This window comes from Bos indicus, chromosome 23, assembly GCF_029378745.1.
Source record: "Bos indicus isolate NIAB-ARS_2022 breed Sahiwal x Tharparkar chromosome 23, NIAB-ARS_B.indTharparkar_mat_pri_1.0, whole genome shotgun sequence".
Taxonomy (NCBI): Eukaryota; Metazoa; Chordata; class Mammalia; order Artiodactyla; family Bovidae; genus Bos; species Bos indicus.
This window is the reverse complement of record NC_091782.1, coordinates 32199818-32217731: the sequence shown is the minus strand read 5'-3', so window position 1 is coordinate 32217731 and position 17914 is coordinate 32199818. Positions and strand designations below refer to the sequence as shown.

General features: G+C 40.6%; 7 non-coding genes across 7 annotated transcripts; 1 reads left to right on the top strand and 6 right to left on the bottom strand.

The window, feature by feature from the left end:
- Positions 1-1248: 1248 nt before the first annotated feature.
- TRNAA-CGC (transfer RNA alanine (anticodon CGC)) lies at positions 1249-1320 on the bottom strand. The gene has a single exon. It is a non-coding gene; the product is annotated as a tRNA-Ala (tRNA).
- A 6111-nt stretch (positions 1321-7431) lies between these two features.
- Positions 7432-7504, bottom strand: TRNAK-UUU (transfer RNA lysine (anticodon UUU)). The gene has a single exon. It is a non-coding gene; the product is annotated as a tRNA-Lys (tRNA).
- Positions 7505-9175: 1671 nt separating this feature from the next.
- Positions 9176-9247, bottom strand: TRNAA-CGC (transfer RNA alanine (anticodon CGC)). The gene has a single exon. It is a non-coding gene; the product is annotated as a tRNA-Ala (tRNA).
- A 1854-nt stretch (positions 9248-11101) lies between these two features.
- TRNAA-AGC (transfer RNA alanine (anticodon AGC)) lies at positions 11102-11173 on the bottom strand. Its single transcript has one exon. It is a non-coding gene; the product is annotated as a tRNA-Ala (tRNA).
- A 1153-nt stretch (positions 11174-12326) lies between these two features.
- Positions 12327-12399, bottom strand: TRNAF-GAA (transfer RNA phenylalanine (anticodon GAA)). The gene has a single exon. It is a non-coding gene; the product is annotated as a tRNA-Phe (tRNA).
- Positions 12400-16505: 4106 nt separating this feature from the next.
- On the bottom strand, positions 16506-16577 carry TRNAA-AGC (transfer RNA alanine (anticodon AGC)). Its single transcript has one exon. It is a non-coding gene; the product is annotated as a tRNA-Ala (tRNA).
- An 829-nt stretch (positions 16578-17406) lies between these two features.
- Positions 17407-17478, top strand: TRNAA-AGC (transfer RNA alanine (anticodon AGC)). Its single transcript has one exon. It is a non-coding gene; the product is annotated as a tRNA-Ala (tRNA).
- Positions 17479-17914: the final 436 nt, after the last annotated feature.

The following is a 17914-nucleotide window of genomic DNA, read 5'->3' as shown; positions in this document are numbered from 1 at the left end:
TCTCACAGGTAAGTTTGTTCAAAATTATAATAGCAACAATGTATTTGATTATGAGGTTATGGCTATATTGTATACATACTTATGTATGTTTACATGTAACTAAAATAAATGATAGCAGTGATACAATGGCTAGGAGGGAAGAAATTTTGGATTTTTTCCCTATTACAAGGTGGTTACACTACCTGTGAAGAAGTATAGTGTTATTGGAAGGTGACCTTGGATTAATTGCAAATGTATACTACAAACTCTAGAGCAACCACTAAAAAAAGTTAAGGAATTAACTGATAAACTAAGAAAGGAGAATATTAAAAAAAATATTTTTGTGGTTCCTCAAAAATTTTAAATAAAAACTAACTGCCACATAATGCATCAATGTAACATCTGGGTATACATAATGCATCAATGTAACATCTGGCTATACATCTGGTATTACATATATAATATTGTGATTTACAATAAGAAGTATATATTTGGTCTCCATCCCTACTAATGGCAAAGAGCTCTTAAAATCGTTAGAATTTTCTAAGGTGAGAGGAGCAAAAGTATTTCTGTTATGTTAATGAGGTAAGTTTTGGCTTGCGACTAGAATTAGGAGCTGGTTGTCAGAATAGAGAACAGTCGCGCTATTAAGGGTGCCTAACCAACTCTGCCTTCTATTTCCACAGGCTACTTCTAACCTTTACTACATTCCCAGACCTCCTGCATTGGACTGTGACTAGCTCTTCTCCATAGAAATCTTGAGTAAAGCCAAAGGTGCAGTGAGAAATGAAGAAAATTCTCTTATGGTCCTAGGGTGGATCCTTGAATAGCGATGTACAACTACTACACCAATACTAAAACAGATGCTACCTTCTCCTCTCCTTAAAAGAAAAAATTACTAAGAGATATTTTAATTATTCTCCAGTGCAAAGTTGGAATGGATAGAACCTCCTTTAATTGAGATAAATAAATCTTTGAAATGCAACTGTATTCCCTCTTCCTGGCATTCATAGGATGAACTTACTTCTGAATTGTCTCTGGCTTTGTACTGCTTGCTGCCTAATAAAACATCCCAAGGAGGTTTTCAGAAAGTAGAGAAAATCGTGATGGTAGTTAACCAAACAGAAGACCAATAAACACGTGCATGGAAAACTGCTATATTTAAAGGGCAAGACAATTGCCCACAAATGAGAAAGAGCTAAAACATTTTGATTTAACAATGCAAGGCCAAAGTCTAAATTAGACAGCAACAACAAAAGTAGATTGCCATGGAGATGCCGGGGATCGAACCCGGGGCCTCATACATGCGAAGCATGCGCTCTACCACTGAGCTACATCCCCTGATGAAAACCCGCTGCTGGGTAGGATTCCTGTGCTTTTAAAAGCTCAATGCGTTTTGCACAGTTTGGAGTATCTTTTTATTTCCAACCAGATAGTAACCATCATTGAGGATGAATTACACTTAAAGCCGCTTTCGGATTCTATCCAAGTAATCCCCTTTGGAGATGCAGTGACAACATACAACTCATATCGTTACTGAGAGCACAGCCCAGTTTCATTCAGTAGCTTCAGCACAAGTGCTTTCTCTCGCGTTGGCCAAATCGAACCCCATGTGGAAATCACTGGGAGGTTTTTTTCAGAACTCTGAAGAATGGTCTACAAGCCAAAGGCTCATAGAAAATGAGATTTCCGCCCCCCCCTCCCCCGCCACCCCTTTTCTTTGTAGCTGAATGGTTGAATGGTCAAAAGACTCTTTGGAGCTGCGTCTTTCTACTTGCTCTCGCTTGGAGGAAAAAAGATAAACGACAACAAAACCACAAACAAAAAATGTCCAGATTGTTGAAACTGTGAAAATTCTGCCCTAGTCTTTGTCACCAGAGGTAACGGCTCTCTCCACAGAGACCTTCTAACTCTCCTGAAATCTGAGTGGTTATCTGTAAACTGTGGGTTCATGAAAAATCTTAGATTTAAGAAGCCCGAATTCCCTGTTTCCCCCTTTCCTTTATCCACTGGCCAGCTTCTCGTTCCGCTGGCTACTCCGCGGAAGAATGAACCTGGTCAGTTCGGAGAGCTCATCTGCAACCTAAGAACCTAAGACGGGTAGAAGGAAAAGATGTTTTTCCCCTACCCTTCACTACTTTATCATCCTAAATCCCAGATGAAAAATATTGGTGAGCCATCAGCCAATCAATGAGGGAAAATATATAAAGTGTTAAAATAAGCCTTTATTGTTTAAACCATTGACATTTTGTGGATGCTTTCTTTAACATCATAATCAAGCCTATATTTAGTGAAACAGGGAAATTATCCCTTTTGTTATATGAATAGCAGTTCTATTTTCCCAGTCTGAAATTTGCCATTGACTTTGCTTGTGGATTTTTCCTTGTTATAGAGGAGGCTTTGCTTTGTTTTGTTTTACTCTATTATTATCCAAATAATGCATATTGCAGGAAATTTGGAAAGTAAGAAAAGCATAAATGTACTTTAAAAAATTTACCTATGCTCTTACCACTCTTTCAGAAGCTCTCTTGAAATCAAATTTGTCAAATTTTCCTTTAAATAATTTTGGATTTTTGAATCATTATTGGAATAACCTTCCCCACTCCAAAGTTATTAAAAATTTTACTTGTGGTTTTGAAGTACTTCTAAATTTTGTATTAATAAATCTCAAACACCGTTGAGAATTCACCCTGCTGTAAGTTGTGGGATATTAAATCAAAATTTTTTTGTCCAGGTAACTACCCATATTTGCCGTCTTTACTCGTAGTGGGAGATTGTGACCCACTGTGCTCCATGTTTACAGATCTAGCAGTCAGAAATAGAGTATTCACTCATAATATCTGAACTGTACAATTTATCTAACAGATAATTGTTAACAGATAAATCTAACCTAGAACTCCTGATGAGAACAGAGTTCCTAATGAAAATAGCATTATACCAATTAGGAGAATCTAAAGCCTAACTACAAATTCTTTGTTTTACTCCCCTCCCTGCTTTTTTTTTTTCCCCCTGAAAGTTATAGTGACTCTTGTTCTTTTCAAAAGTGTATCTGAGTTTCCTTTCAGAGGTAAATTTTACCTTGTTTATGATAAAGACTTTTGTTGAAAATATGTATATCTGAATCTCTTTTCAAATATATATTTTATTTTTTTACTATGATGTACTCTGTCTTCAAAGCATGCACACACCTGAATAGCTTTTTTAAAGTATATACCAACCTTCTGAAGTTAATTTTCTGTTGAACAGAAGGATCTCTCTCCCCAGTGACTCCCAAAGTAGTTTCTTGAAAATTGAGGGATTCAGAGTCTTGTGGAAATGTGACCACTGACTTAGAAAAATTTAAATATGGCTTTTTGCATACAAGAATAATGGGGGAAATACCCTGGAAGGAATACCCTGGAAGAAATAAATATCCAGTGGATTTTTCACCTCTAAGTCTTAACTCATGTATTTTTATGAGTGAATGATTTGGGTAGAAGAAAATCCTTGTCATTCACACACACACACACAAACCATATATTAGTCTTTAGGCATAGGAAAGACAAAGGATGGTGAACTAACACTGAATTAACACTCAGTCGTGTCCAACTCTTTGTGACCCCAAGGACTGTAGCCCACCAGGCTCCTCTGTCTAAGAATGGTAGAAGGATATTAAATACTAGCACTTTATCAGAAAGAATTTAGGTAATCTTGCATAGTGGCAATTTACCAGTATTTGCACATAGCCTCTCCCAGACTTTAGTCCTTAATAAATCCCCAAATAAAACTTACAGCTCCCACATTGTGCATTTTTATTTCAGTCAACACCTGTCAACAGAAGGGAAAAAAAAGAAAAGCACAATGTGAGAGTTCTGAGTTAAGTTTTATTGGGGGCAAAATGAGGACTATAGCCAGGGAGTCTCAGATAGCTCTGAGGAACTGCTCTGAACAGGTAGGGGGAAGATCAGTATTACATATGATTTTAGTGAAAGAGGGCACATGCAATCAAGCACACTTTTTGGCAGAGGTTTACTGCTAGTCAGGAGGAGCAGATGTCACCATTAATGATTTTAGTGCTTTTCTAGATATAAGAGAAGGAAATGGAAACCCACTCCAGTGTTCTTGCCTGGAGAATCCCAGGGACAGGGGAGCCTGGTGGGCTGCCGTCTATGGGGTCACACAGAGTCAGACACGACTGAAGTGACTTAGCAGCAGATATAAGAAAATGTAAGGACTTGGGGTCATAAAATCTCCTGAAAATATCTTTTTGTAGGCCTGTTCTGCCAGTGTTTTCCTGGAGCACAGAGTGCCTCATTCCGGATCTCCACTCTGAATTCCTTTCAGGGTGTGTTGAAGGTCAGCAGCTGCAGTGGCTAATGACTTAAATCCTTGGAGAGGCAGATGGCAAAGTGGCAATTTTTAGTTGGCATACTTCACAAATATGAGTGAAATTTTGCATATTGATTTTGAGTGTGAGTTACAGAACTGCTTTAATTTGTAAGAATTTTGCACATTTATATATTTTCTTCTGTTTATTCAAATACATTAGTTCTTATAACTCTGTTGTCCAATATGGTAGCCACTAGCACATGTGATTCTTGAGTACTTGAAATATGATCAGTCCAACTTATGTGCTATAAGTTTAAGATGCACACCAGATTTCAAAGAATTAGTATGAAAAAAAGAATGTAAAATACTTAGGTACTATGTTTATGTGGATTATTTTTTTCTTTCATTCTTTTTTAGTAGCTTTTTATTTTGTATTGGTATACAGCTGATTAACAATGTTGTGATAGTTTCAGGTTAACAGTGAGGGACTCAGCCATATATGTACATGTATCCATTCACCCCCAATCTCCCCTCCCACCCAGGTTGCCACATAACATTGGGCAGAGTTCCATGAGCTTGTTGGTTATATGTGAACTATTTATTGACATGATAAAGTCAGGTGTTGCCCTAAACGTCGAAGACTGAGCGTCGAGAATGAAAACAGCCATGAAATTTGGTGCAATAGGTCAGGGGACCTGCAGCCTCTATTGGACTGAGGTGCAGAGTCCACTCTGAGTCCATCTTTTATTCCTAATTGCACACTACAAGACTTTTTTTGATCTTAACTTTCCCAAGACACTATGCTGACATAGTCCAGATCTCGTTTTTTACCCCAGGCCATTCCCTTCTGGGCTAGCCTCAGGAACAATCAGCAAGTGCGTAGACAGCGTTCTTGCCTGCCGCTGACCCGCTGTTCCAAGGTCCATGCTTTCATGAGCCCAGTCATACTCCCTTCTGAGTCTGGCCTTGGGGTTTGTAACAAGGAGATTATTCTTAAGAAAAACATGAAAGATAATCATTAACACAGTTTCTTAATATATGCTGTTTTTCCAGGTGCTATTTCTGTGGAATTTCTCAAGGCTCTGAAAGTACATTATTAGGAATTCCCACTATAGTTAGGGAACTGTTGACCAAAACCACCTGCCTTGGCCAGGCCTGCATGCTTGAGTTGTCTCAGGCAACAGGAGTTCTAGATAAGGAACATGGTGCTGCCACTGAAAACTAACTGGGAGAATTCAGAAGGGGCCAAAGGCTGGAGGAGATGACCAACCTTCCAGAGTCCTTCTCCCTGGGATCCATCTTGGTTGAGTAATGTGCATGCCATCAGGGAGGACCCTGAGATTACGGACCAAGCAGGATGACTGTCTAGAGATAACACAGAAACTAACCCCATTACCATAAAACCTGAGACTACAGCCATGTGGCAAATCAGTTCTCCTGGGTTTCCTTACCTTGCTGCTCTCTACTTAGGCCCCCCTTCTGCAATAAAATCTCTTTGTCAGCACAATGTGCCTCCTCTGACATTTCCAAGTGTGAATGAGAGCACACTCTTGGACCCTGGAAGCATGTTCCCCTTCCTGTAACAGTTGTATTTTAGATATATTGTATTAAATTAAATGCAGTATGAATTTCACTTGTTTCTTTTTATTTTTTTCAATGTAACTTCTAGAAAATTTAAAAATTATATATGTGGTTGGCATGCATGATTCACATTATATTGGGCAGTGCTTCCCAATTTACCACACTTTTGCTGATATCAGAAATATACAAGACCCCACTTGGCACTGTTTTCTTCTGTCACAATGTAGAGTAATAATTTACCAAGGACACTGGACATGATCTTAGTTGTACTTTACACCCAGACACAGAGACAAACTAAAACCAGCCCCATTTCCCCATCCCACCTATTTCTCTCCCTCATTGAGACCAGTCACTTTTCTGTTTCCTATTTTACATTCTAGAGATCTGATGAATCTTTTGGACCAACTAAGAGACAAACTGTTTCAGACAAATGGAGTCCTTCCAAGTTCAAAATCTACTTCATGGGATTTCTGTGAAGAAGAACAAAACTCTCATACAGTCGGAGGCCAGCAAAAAGGAGAAAGCAATCACCTGACCTGGATTTCTAAGCATTTCCTGGGATTTCTAAAGAAGTTCAAGGAACATAATACTATCTGGAGTCCATGATCTCTCTGGCTTAAGACACAGTTTCCCGGAAATACCGTTAATGAGTTCCCAATCTTCAAATCACAATAAGCCCTTTTACATTCTCGCTCTACACACTCTGTCTTCCATGATAACCTCCTTAATCACAAATTTCTGCAAAGTTGCCATCTTAGGGGTTTCACTGTGGCTACCAAATACCTTCACAAGACTGAATCTTAAATTTGCAGGCACCTTCTTGTTCAATTGCTCAGTCACTCTTTGTGACCCCATGGACTGCAGCACGCCAGGCTTCCCTGTCCTCCACTATCTCCAGGAGTTTACTCACACTCATGTCCATTGAGCTTGTGATGCTATCTAACCATCTCATCCTCTGCTGCCCCTTCTCATTTGCCTTCAATCTTTCCCAGCATCAGGGTCTTTTCCAGTGAGTTGGTTCTTGAATCATGTGGCCAAAGTATTGGAGCTTCAGCATCAGTCCTTCCAATGAATATTCAGGACTGACTTCCTTTAGGATGGACTGGTTGGATCTCCTTGCAGTCTAAGGGACTCTCAAGAGTTTTCTCCAGCACAGCAGTTCAAAAGCATCAATTCTTCCGCGCTCAGCCTTCTCTGTGGTCCAATTCGGCACATCCCTACAAGACTACTGGAAAAATCATAGCTTTGACTGTACTATTTGTCGGCACCTTAATCATGTTCACACCCAAGCTCCTCCTCTTTCCAGGCTCGATCTAACACCCACAAAGCAAAAACACAACAGACTACCCGCAAGCAGAAAGGAATTCATTCTTCTCCATACCCATTCCACCATGGAGGAGTCCTGTTTCTGGCTTATTTGAGCGAATGTCTCAAAACCTTGTTTATTAGATTGCATACTAAGAGTTGATGACTTAATATTCAGGCAGCACCATGGCCCAGAGCAGAGAGTGAAAACCTCTTTTGGACATAAAAAGGAAAAAAAAAAAAAAAAAATCCTAGCAACGCCCGAACAGGGACTTGAACCCTGGACCCTCAGATTAAAAGTCTGATGCTCTACCGACTGAGCTATCCGGGCTCACGAAGGTTATATTTTTCTGACGGCCTAGTAAGAGTGAGTTCATTAGATTATTTTCAATTGTGATCCGTGTTAAAAGTCAGTCCTGCACACGTACCTCATATACTCAAGCCAAGAGCAGCCGGCAGAGGCCACTTCCACACTCACTAACCTGCTGCCATCACAACAGACATCAGGTTTGAAACAATTTGACTTCCCTCTGAAGAGCTCGCCTATGGAAAGGGCCCCAAGATGCTCTCAAAAGCCAACAGTTTGGGTACAAACGAGTGCGATCTTCTTATGGGACAGAAGTTTTCTGTTTACTTCCCTAAAATACACGGGACTTCAACACTTTCTTGTAGGTATAGGATGCAAAGAAGAGAGGTGGAGCTTGCACAGGTCCTTCCTACCCATTTACCCAAATCCTACTCAAACTCGCCTCCTTCCTTGTCCTGTTCAAGCGTCGCCTTTCCACTCTTGTCCACTATATTGCTTCCCGCCTGAGATCTTGCCAATAACTTGGTTCACTCCACCCAGGCTCCGGGTTTTTGACACTCCAGGTCAGGGTTTCCCAAACCTGCCAGAGTTTGAGTTTGCAGAGTTTCCTAATATTATAAATTACTGTCTGCTTTCGGACTTCATTCAAAATTCACATCTGGGTTACTTGTCACACAAAATGGACGGAAAGTGTTTTTGCGCCTCAGTGCCTGAGGTGACAGATGCTATCTAGGCTGCTGCTGCTGCTACTGCTAAGTCGCTTTAGTCGTGTCCGACTCTGTGCATTAATTCCTTTCACACAAGACGTTAAATGAGACTCCTTTCACATATGGAGTACCAGCCCACACATTCCCCCTGCTCACTCCTCATTCTGGAGAAAATTCTGTCCGAAAGAGGTTGTGTACTCTTTTTCCTCCTCCCTCCTCCGTTTGTCTTTCAAAAACAGAGCCTCAAGAAGAAACGCAGTTGCCAAGGGCCCGATCGCGTTGCTGCCTTAGGTTTGCTGGACATGCACTGTCGCTCTGCATTTCTTGGCAGGTTGTGTGTGAATCCTTTCCGCTCTGTCATCTCTTTCCTTCCGGAAGGACCTAAATCCCGCTCTATCCGCCGCATCCTTACCCGTCTCTTTAGCAATACTTTTCTTCTTTGTCTTCTTCCGCGGTATTTTTACGGTCTTTTAGGCAGTTTTGGAGTCGGAGGAGGTTGAGGTTAGGGGAAAGGAGGAATTTGAAAACTCAAGAAAAATACCCCATTCCGGAGACGTTCCCTGGTGATGGAATGGAAATGCCTTCCTGAGAACTGGTGAAGATGGAGCAAACTTCGGAGCAAGCTGAGAGAAGCAGGAAGACACCTGAAGCAGAAACAACAAACTGCAGGGTCCAAATTCAGTCTAAAGTCTAAAATACATACCAATGATTCCTTATTCTCCAATTCCAATGGGTCTTTTTCAGTCCTTGTGCTAGTCTCATCTCAGGGGCCTTCTCTTCCATAGCCACATGAAAATCCAGGTCTCTGACTGCTCAGATAACTAACTAAAGGAGCAAGGATATTACCATCACCACCACCCCATCCCACTCCCCTTTATTCTATTCTCTTTCTTTCTTTCCTTCTTGTCTTCCTGTTGCCGATTCTCGGCCCTGGAAAAATGGTAGGCTGGAGGGATTGAAATATGAGAAAAGTTGACCAAAATACAGATGGAGGTGCCAGGGATTGAACCAGGGACCTCGTACATGCGAAGCACGCGCTCTACCACTGAGCTACACCCCCCTGTATTCATGCTCCTCTGGCTGTTTCATAAAATATTATTTCTGTCTTTTTTTTTTTTTTTTTAAAGCTTGCCTAGAGAAAGTCTATCAAGTTAAATGTTAGTATTACTGAAGTTTTTAAATATACAGTCTAGTGGCTTCTTCCTGGCCTGCAGTTACTTAACCAGGAACAAGCTGAAAGAATAAAGCCTTCTGAGAGATACTTAAAAAAAATTCTATTCTTTTCCCTTCATGCTCCTCAGTAATACTGTCAGTGGAATTTAGTGCTCAAGCTTGATGATGTGACTGACTCTTCCAAGTTTGTTGTTTGGAGTTCAGGAAATCCTGAATGAGCCAGATCTTTCTTTTTTTGTTTCCTTCAGTCAAATGTTCCTTGAGAAGACAGACATACCAGTGAGGATAACCCTTAGAGTGGAAACGTGTCAGGAGCAAATGGGTGTAAAGTTAACTTTGATGTGAGGAAGAAAAACTGAATAAGGGAATATGGAGAGGAAAGTGAGAAAAGTTTGTGCGAATACAGTTTAAGAGAGTAAAAGAAAAGAGCAAGAATAAAGGTGCTAGAAACTAAACCCAGTGCTTCATTTCATACATTCTACTCTCACACAATCTAAGAAATTCAGAAAAAGACTCATCCTCACTGGTTTTCATTATTTGCTACTGGTTCTCCACGAAGAAGTCTAGAAATGAAAAGTAAGGATTTATCTATTTTAGAGGATCTTGTAACTGCTGTCACTCCCAAGTGCATGATCAGAGGAGTTGAATCATTTTAGTAGTGTGTAGATCTAATGGGGGTGCTGTCCAACTTGCTGGGTGCATAGAATTGCAAGAGACAGAGAATGCAAGAGACCAAAGTTTACTCACCTTAGGTTTTCAGCTGGTACTCTTAAATATAAAGGCAGGTTGACTCGAGAAAAGCAGTGCTTACTAATGTGTGCAACAGGCATCACTCAGGAGAAACATAAACAAAAAGTAACTCAAAGTGCAAGTTTAGCACCTCAGCCAATGAAGTATGTTCAAGAAAGAACAGTAAATTTATAGATAAAGGACAGGATTAAAGAAAGCAGTTTTTATCTTTTCAGGGCAGTAAACTGTGGGAAATTAAATACTGGGGAGGCAACTAGTGGACTAAAGTTTGTTTGCAGATTCCTCTAGTGCCTATCATCGACTCGATGGACATGAATTTAAGCGAGCTCCAGGAGTTGGATGGACAGGGAGGCCTGGTGTGCTGCAGTCCATGGGGTTGCAAAGAGTCAGACATGACTGAGCGACTGAACTGAACTGAACTTGTGTCTATCTGGGCTGGTAAGAGTTTTTCTCCAGTAAAAGGAAGATTAATATCCTGCTTTTGGTCAGACATGGAAGGATAAAGAGAACTTTTTTGCACCTTAATTGTCTTCAGCTCAAAATAATTTTTATGTTAAAGAGGCATACTTTGGGGGACATTCTGGTTTCATACATAGTCATGTGCAGAAAGACCATGGTACAGCATGTTACCCTACAGTCCTATGTTACAGATAGTTTGTCAACTTCAACTCAAAAGTGCATGAAGATCTGAGAAAGTAGGAGTATGCCGTTCTTCCTATATCTTGTTATATTAAAATTTTTAATTTGGTTGCTTTTTAACTGTACAGTTTGACATTATTAGTTTTAAAAGCTATTAAAATTGTATTATTTATACTTAAACGTAATTTATTGCATTCTAAACTAGATATATTTCACTTTTTATCCCCCCAAAATGAGAACGTAGCTCCCAGAGATCAACACCAAGTGGAGTCCTGCAACTTTAACTGCAGCCCTTCACACGATGATGACCCCCCGAGAATCAGCTGACCCCCCAGAATCAGCCGCTTACTACTGGAGGTGCCGGGGATTGAACCCGGGGCCTCGTGCATGCTAAGCACGCGCTCTACCACTGAGCTACACCCCCTTAGTTACAGTTTACGAAAGAAAACTTAATGGCTTATCTATCTGCCTAGGAGAAGGCAATGGCACCCCATCCAGTACTCTTGCCTGGAAAATCCCATGGATGGAGGAGCCTGGTGGGCTGCAGTCCATGGGGTCGCTAAGAGTCGGACCTGACTGAGCGACTTCACTTTCACTTTTCACTTTCATGCATTGGAGAAGGAAATGGCAACCCACTCCAGTGTTCTTGCCTGGAGAATCCCAGGGACGGGGGAGCCTGGTAGGCTTCCGTCTATGGGGTCGTATAGAGTCGGACACGACTGAAGCGATTTAGCAGCAGCAGCAGCAGTGTTTCCAGACCTTGAAATTATTACCACAAAGATTGCTTACGTACAGTTCCATTATTTCCTGAAACCCCTTTATTTCATTCTTTTTCTCAGCTACACGAAGAGAAGGGCAACTTCATGTTAGGCAGAAAGGCGTCATTCCTAGTATCTATTCACGTTTGTCAACCTACAAAAGGTGACTAGAAGAAAGAAAAAAAGAGCCTAGAATCAACGATACTTAAGGAACGACTAGGAGAACTAGCCTCATATTCTAATTTCTTCATACAGATCCCCACTAGAAGGAACCAAAGCCACTGTAAAAATTTGCTGTCACCTAGAATATCAATATGTCAGAATGTAAGAAAGTACTCAACAATTATAGCAAGCTCAAAAGATCACAGTACCTTCTAGGCAATCTTGGAAACACTGAGCTTTAAAATGAATAATAAACAATACAGGAATACAAACTAATAGATAAAATAAGGCTACTGGGTCAGAAAGTTGACTGAAATACAAGGTCTGATGAAGAGAAGGCCAGCGTGAAAGGATCCCTAATTTTTGCTCTGAGGATGGTACTAATGGCTCTGTTGTCCGTTTCAGAACTTGGAAACTTACTTCAGTTTGAATTGAGAAGTCAGTGGCTCAATAGATTATTCAGACACTTGTTAAATTAAAGTTCTAAAATCAAAAAGTTAAAGTTCTAAAATTTTGGCTGGAGTAAGATTTCATAAATTCACTGTGAGTTTATTCATAGAAAAATCTAGAGCTATTTTGTAATCATCAGTCCATTACAACATTCCTTTATGCACCCGAAGTAAACTCGCCCTTGGCGATCAACTAAAAAGCTTAGAATGCCGAAACCCGGGATTGAACCAGGGACCTTTAGATCTTCAGTCTAACGCTCTCCCAACTGAGCTATTTCGGCTACCTGAAAACTTACTCTCCTGACATTTCTTTTTTTTTTTTTTTTCCAATTTCAGTTTTTAGAAGATTTCAGATTCTTTTAGTGTAGCTGCCTAGTTGTCCAATATATTTGCTTATCTGGAAAGACCTGGAATTGATTGTCTTCTCTGTATGCCAACTGGAGCCAATTCCTGGCAGCATGGGATGAACACATAAAGGTGGGAAAATCTGAAGAGAGGTGCCAATGAGGGATTCGATGGAAAGACTTTCTACTCCTCTGCGTCCTGTCAGTTGACCCAGACACAGCTCAGAAACTAAAGGAAACTAAGAAAAATGTTATTTGTAGCTCTTATTTCTCTCTCTCTTTTTTTTCATTCTTTCGTCTCTCACAATCTCCAAAAATGGTGAGAAATAAAAGCCAATGATGCTGTGAATTTGCCAAAAGAATACCGCATACATAAACATTACCAGACTAACCACTTCAGCCAGTAGTCCCAACTGACAGGAAAGCAACTGTCACAAAGTTAGAAAATTTGAAATGACAAATCTCATCACAACAGAATTTCTTCACAAAATTTTCTTCAAAAATAAAATTGAAACTATGACCAAATCAGTTTTTGATTCGCTCCTTTGTGATTCAGGCAAGGAAATCATTTAGCATTGTGAGGTAATAAATAGTGCACAGCATCATTTCATTTTCAAGTAGAAACAGAATATATGAAGCAAGGCTTTTGAGTCATTTTCGTGAGAAAGTAGCTCATATTCCCATGGCTCCTACACTTGGTAGAATCCTCTATTCTTCAACCCACATCCAGAACTTCACAGGGAACTCCTGATAACCAAAGAAGAAAAAAAAAAACCAGATCTGGTTTATAGATGATTCTGCTCATATACTGGGGCCACACAAGTGTGAGCGGCTTCCATAGAACCTGTAGGCCAGTGAAGGTAAACCCTCTCAGTAGGCATTACTTCAAGCAGGGTATGTGACTGTTCATTTTGCTTGGAAGGACAGATGTAGGGTAGATATCTACACTAGTTAATGAGAGGTGGCTAATAGTTTGGCAGGTGATTAGGGGCTTGGAGAGAAAATTATTGAGAGAAAACTGCAAAAGTGGTGACAGAGAAGTCTGGTAAATAGGCGGGTAGACAGAATCCCCCAAATGTGCAGAGCCTAAGGATATTTGTTTTCAAGTAAATGCTCTACAGAGAGCAACCTCCTTGGAGGCAGTTGAACACAATGACACATTCTGTTGATGTCTGGAAGCTTCTCCTTGGCCACCACTGTACTTGCCCAATGAGCTTGTGAACAAAGTAACCATGATGACAAGAACAGAGGTCATATATAGGCTCAGCAATGAAGACTACTTTTTTTTGGTTCTACATATGTATTTTAATTTTTATTCATATTTATTTTAATTTTAAATTTTTAATTGGAGGATAGTTGCTTTACAATATTGTGTTTCTGCCATATATCAACATGAATCAGCTACAGGTATACACACATCCCCTCCCTCTTGAACCTCCTTCCCACACCCCACCCCATCCCACCCCTCTAGGTTGTCACAAAGCATCAGTTTGAGCTCCCTGCATCCTACAGCAAGTTCCCAATATGTAGTGGGAATTCCTAATAATGTCCTTTCACAGCCTTGAGAAATTCCACAGAAATAGCACCTGGAAAAACAGCATATATTAAGAAACCGTGTTAATGATTATTTTTCATGTTTTTCTTAAGAATAATCTCCTTGTTACAAACCCCAAGGCCAGACTCAGAAGGGAGTATGACTGGATCATGAAAGAATGGACCTTGGAACACCAGATTGGCATCAGACATGAATGCTGCCTACGCACTTGCTGATCGTTCCCAAGACTAGCCCAAAAGAGAACGGCCTGGGGTGAAAACAAGGAGCTCTGGACTATGTCAGCATAGTGTCTTGGGAAAGATAAGATCAAAAAAGTCTTGTAGTCTGCAATTAGGAATAAAAGCTAGACTCAGAGTGGACTCTGCACCTCAGTCCAATAGAGGCTGCAGGTCCCCTGACCTGTTGCACCAGATTTCATGTTCTGTCTTCATTCTCATCGCTCGCTCCCAGACCATTTGGGCAACACCACTATCCATTTTACATACAGTAAAGAATACATTTCAGTGCTACCCTCTTAATTTTCTCCTTTCCCAACTGTGTCCACAAGTCTGTTCTCTATGTTTGCGTCTCCACTGATGCCTTGCAAATAGATTCATCAGTACCATCCTTCTATATTCCATGTACATGCATTAATATATGATGTTTGTTTTTCTCTTTCTGGTTTACTTCACTCTGTATGATGGACTGTAGGTTCATCCATCTCATTAGAACTGGGTCAAATGAGTTCCTTTTTATGGCTGAGTAATATTCCATTTTTTATATGTACTAAATCTTCTTTAGCCATTCATTTGTCAACGGACATCTAGGTTTCTTTTATGTCCCAGCTATTATAAATAGTACTGCAGTGAACATTGGGGTATGTGTGTCTTTTTCAATTTTGGTTTCCTCAGGGTATATGCCCAGTAGTGGGATTGTTAGGTCATATGGAAGTTTTATTCTTAGCTTTTTAAGGAATCTCCATACTGTTCTCCATAGTGGCTGTATCAATTTACATTCTACCAACAGTGCAAGGGGGTTCCCTTTTCTCCACACCCTCTCCAGCATTTATTGTTTGTACATTTTTTTGATGATAGCCATTCTGACTGGTATGAGGTGATGCCTTATTGTAGTTTTGACTTACATTTCTCTAGTAATGAATGAAGCAACATAGACTTCTGTGCACCAAAATAATGTAGTTTAAACTACTACTAAGTGACTAAACTACCAACATCACAAACTTTGAGCCCTCACTTAGGGGCTATGATTCCACTGGGGAACAACTACCTACCCTGGTGTCGGGTTCCTTACATTTGACCACTTCTGTATTAGGGGCACAATGTATATCTAATCTCACTGGAATAGACACTTATTCTATATATAGATTTCCCTTCATGTCCCCCAATGCTTCTGCCAAAACCACCAGCCACGAATTTACTGAATGTCTTATTCAACAGCACCTACAGCATTGTTTCTGAGACAAGAAGCCAGTTTATAGGGAAAAAAAAAAAAAAAAAAATCGGCTGCTGCTGCTGCTAAGTCGCTTCAGTCGTGTCCGACTCTGTGCGATCCCATAGACGGAAGCCCACCAGGCTCCTCTGTCCCTGGGATTCTGCAGGCAAGAACACTGGAGTGGGTTGCCATTTCCTTCTCCAATGCATGAAAGTGAAAAGTGAAAGTGAAGTCGTTCAGTCGTATCCGACTCTTACCGGCCCCATGGACTGTAGCCTACCAGGCTCCTCCGTCCATGGGATTTTCCAGGCAAGAGTACTGGAGTGGGGTGCCATCGCCTTCTCCGATAGGAAAAAAAAAAAAACCGGCAATAGGCTAATATTCTGGAATTCACTGGCCTCACCATAAGACCGCTAACCCTGAAGCAAATAACCTGATTGGATGGTGGAATGACCTTTTGAATACTTAGTTATGGTATGAGCTAAGAGACAATACTTTTGGTGAGGGAGGCCATGTAATGATATCCAGGATATGGTAAATACTCTTCATCAGTGACTAATGGCAATGTATTTCTCTCATCAGGATCCATGGATACACGAATCAGAGAGAGGAAGTGAGAGTGGGTCTTTTCACTGTTATGGCCAGCCTCCGGACACAGGGACATTTTGCTCCCCCTCTATTCCACTGATAATTTTAATTTGAACTCCAAAGTCTTTACATGATTTTTCTGGTGTTTCTTTGTGATTGGAATTTATGAATAAAAGGCATGATTTTATTTAAAGAGATAAGAATCAGTGTATTGAGGGGTGTATTGAGTTATGTCAAGGAAAGCTTGATAGCATAAAATCCTTAACTTTCCCAATGTGCGGTCAGCTAACTTGTGTAAATTACTCAGGGGTCTAATTCCTCATGACAAATACCCGATCCTCTTTCAAAACTCATGGAGGGATGAGTGACGCTATTTTGGGTAGACCGTAACAGTTGAAGATTCACAAACCACCTGCTACCGTTCAGTACCTTTTTCATTAGTAGCGGTCCTCAGTAAATAGATATATCTAAGTGGAGGTGCCGGGGATTGAACCCGGGGCCTCGTGCATGCTAAGCACGCGCTCTACCACTGAGCTACACCCCCTACCTTGCCAGGATATTTCATTCGTATTAGACATTACTGAAGATTTGGTGAGTGAGGCAAAATCACTTATTGTCTTGTGAATTAATTTACAAGAGCTCTAGGCAGCCCACTCCACCCAAAGTAAAAGCCTTAACATCAGTTTACTTGATCAGAAAGAATAATGATCCATTGCCTACTATTTCTGGTGACTGTACAATATAATTATGGTTGGTGGTAGAAGAGTAGAGAAGCACAGAGAAGAGATCATCCCTGGATAGGTTTGCTTCTCCTCGGTTCACAACTCTTTCATTAACCCGAACAGTTGAAAGAATAATGTCTTCTAAAAGATAATTGACTGAGAACGTCTTACTTTTGCTTTTCCTTCTCTTTCTGTTCTTTCCCCTTCGTGCTCCTCAATGATGCTGCCAATGTCACTGGGTCCTCAAGCCTGATAATGTGAGTCTGTTGTGCTTGTTGCCTCAGGTTCGAGAGATCCTGTGTGAGCCAGATCTTCCTTTTTATTTTCCTTCTGTGTTCCTTGGGAAGACAGATTTCAACAGTGATGATGAGGCCCTTGGAGTAAAATATTACGAATTTAACTTTGCTATTGAGCAGAAAAAGTAAGGGAAAGTGGGGAAATTTTGTGCAGCACGGTTTAGAAAAGTGAAATAGGATAGTAATGGAGATGCTAGAAATGAAACATTTCATCAAAGATGCTGGCTGGGAAATGTTGGAGGAACATGTGGCAAAAATTAAGTTAAATGAAATAATTTAGCATCCATATTAAGGAAGTTATTGATGTTAGAGAACACATGAGTAATTTGCATAAGAAAGCAGCGTAGGTATGCGAGGGGGTGTAGCTCAGTGGTAGAGCGCGTGCTTAGCATGCACGAGGCCCCGGGTTCAATCCCCGGCACCTCCACTTGAGAGCCTTTATTGGAGACTTCAGTAAGCCATCGAGGAGAGTTTTTTGGCTTGTTTATTATTGTTGTCATTTTTGTCTTTGCTGCCTTTGGTCTTTTGAATGAGTCAATCAAAGTTTCCTGCCTTGTTCTTGTGCCACAGTTTTCTTTGCAACTTTGGAATACAATGATATAATTCGTGCGGGTGTACTCAAACCATTTGTCCATGTTTTTCTTAGCCATCTTCTCTCTAGCCATTTTGAGCAATCACAGCTAGGATGCCTGCCCCCACCTCTACTATTCTTAGCTAACAGTATTGCATGATGACTTCAGGAATGGCCAAAGTGAAGCCAGATACTTCTGATTCTCGTGCATCTTTGATGGAAATACCATTTGTGCTTAAAACAAAGATCTAGAGGAGGACAGACTGTAATCGTTTGAATAGACTTTCTCTGT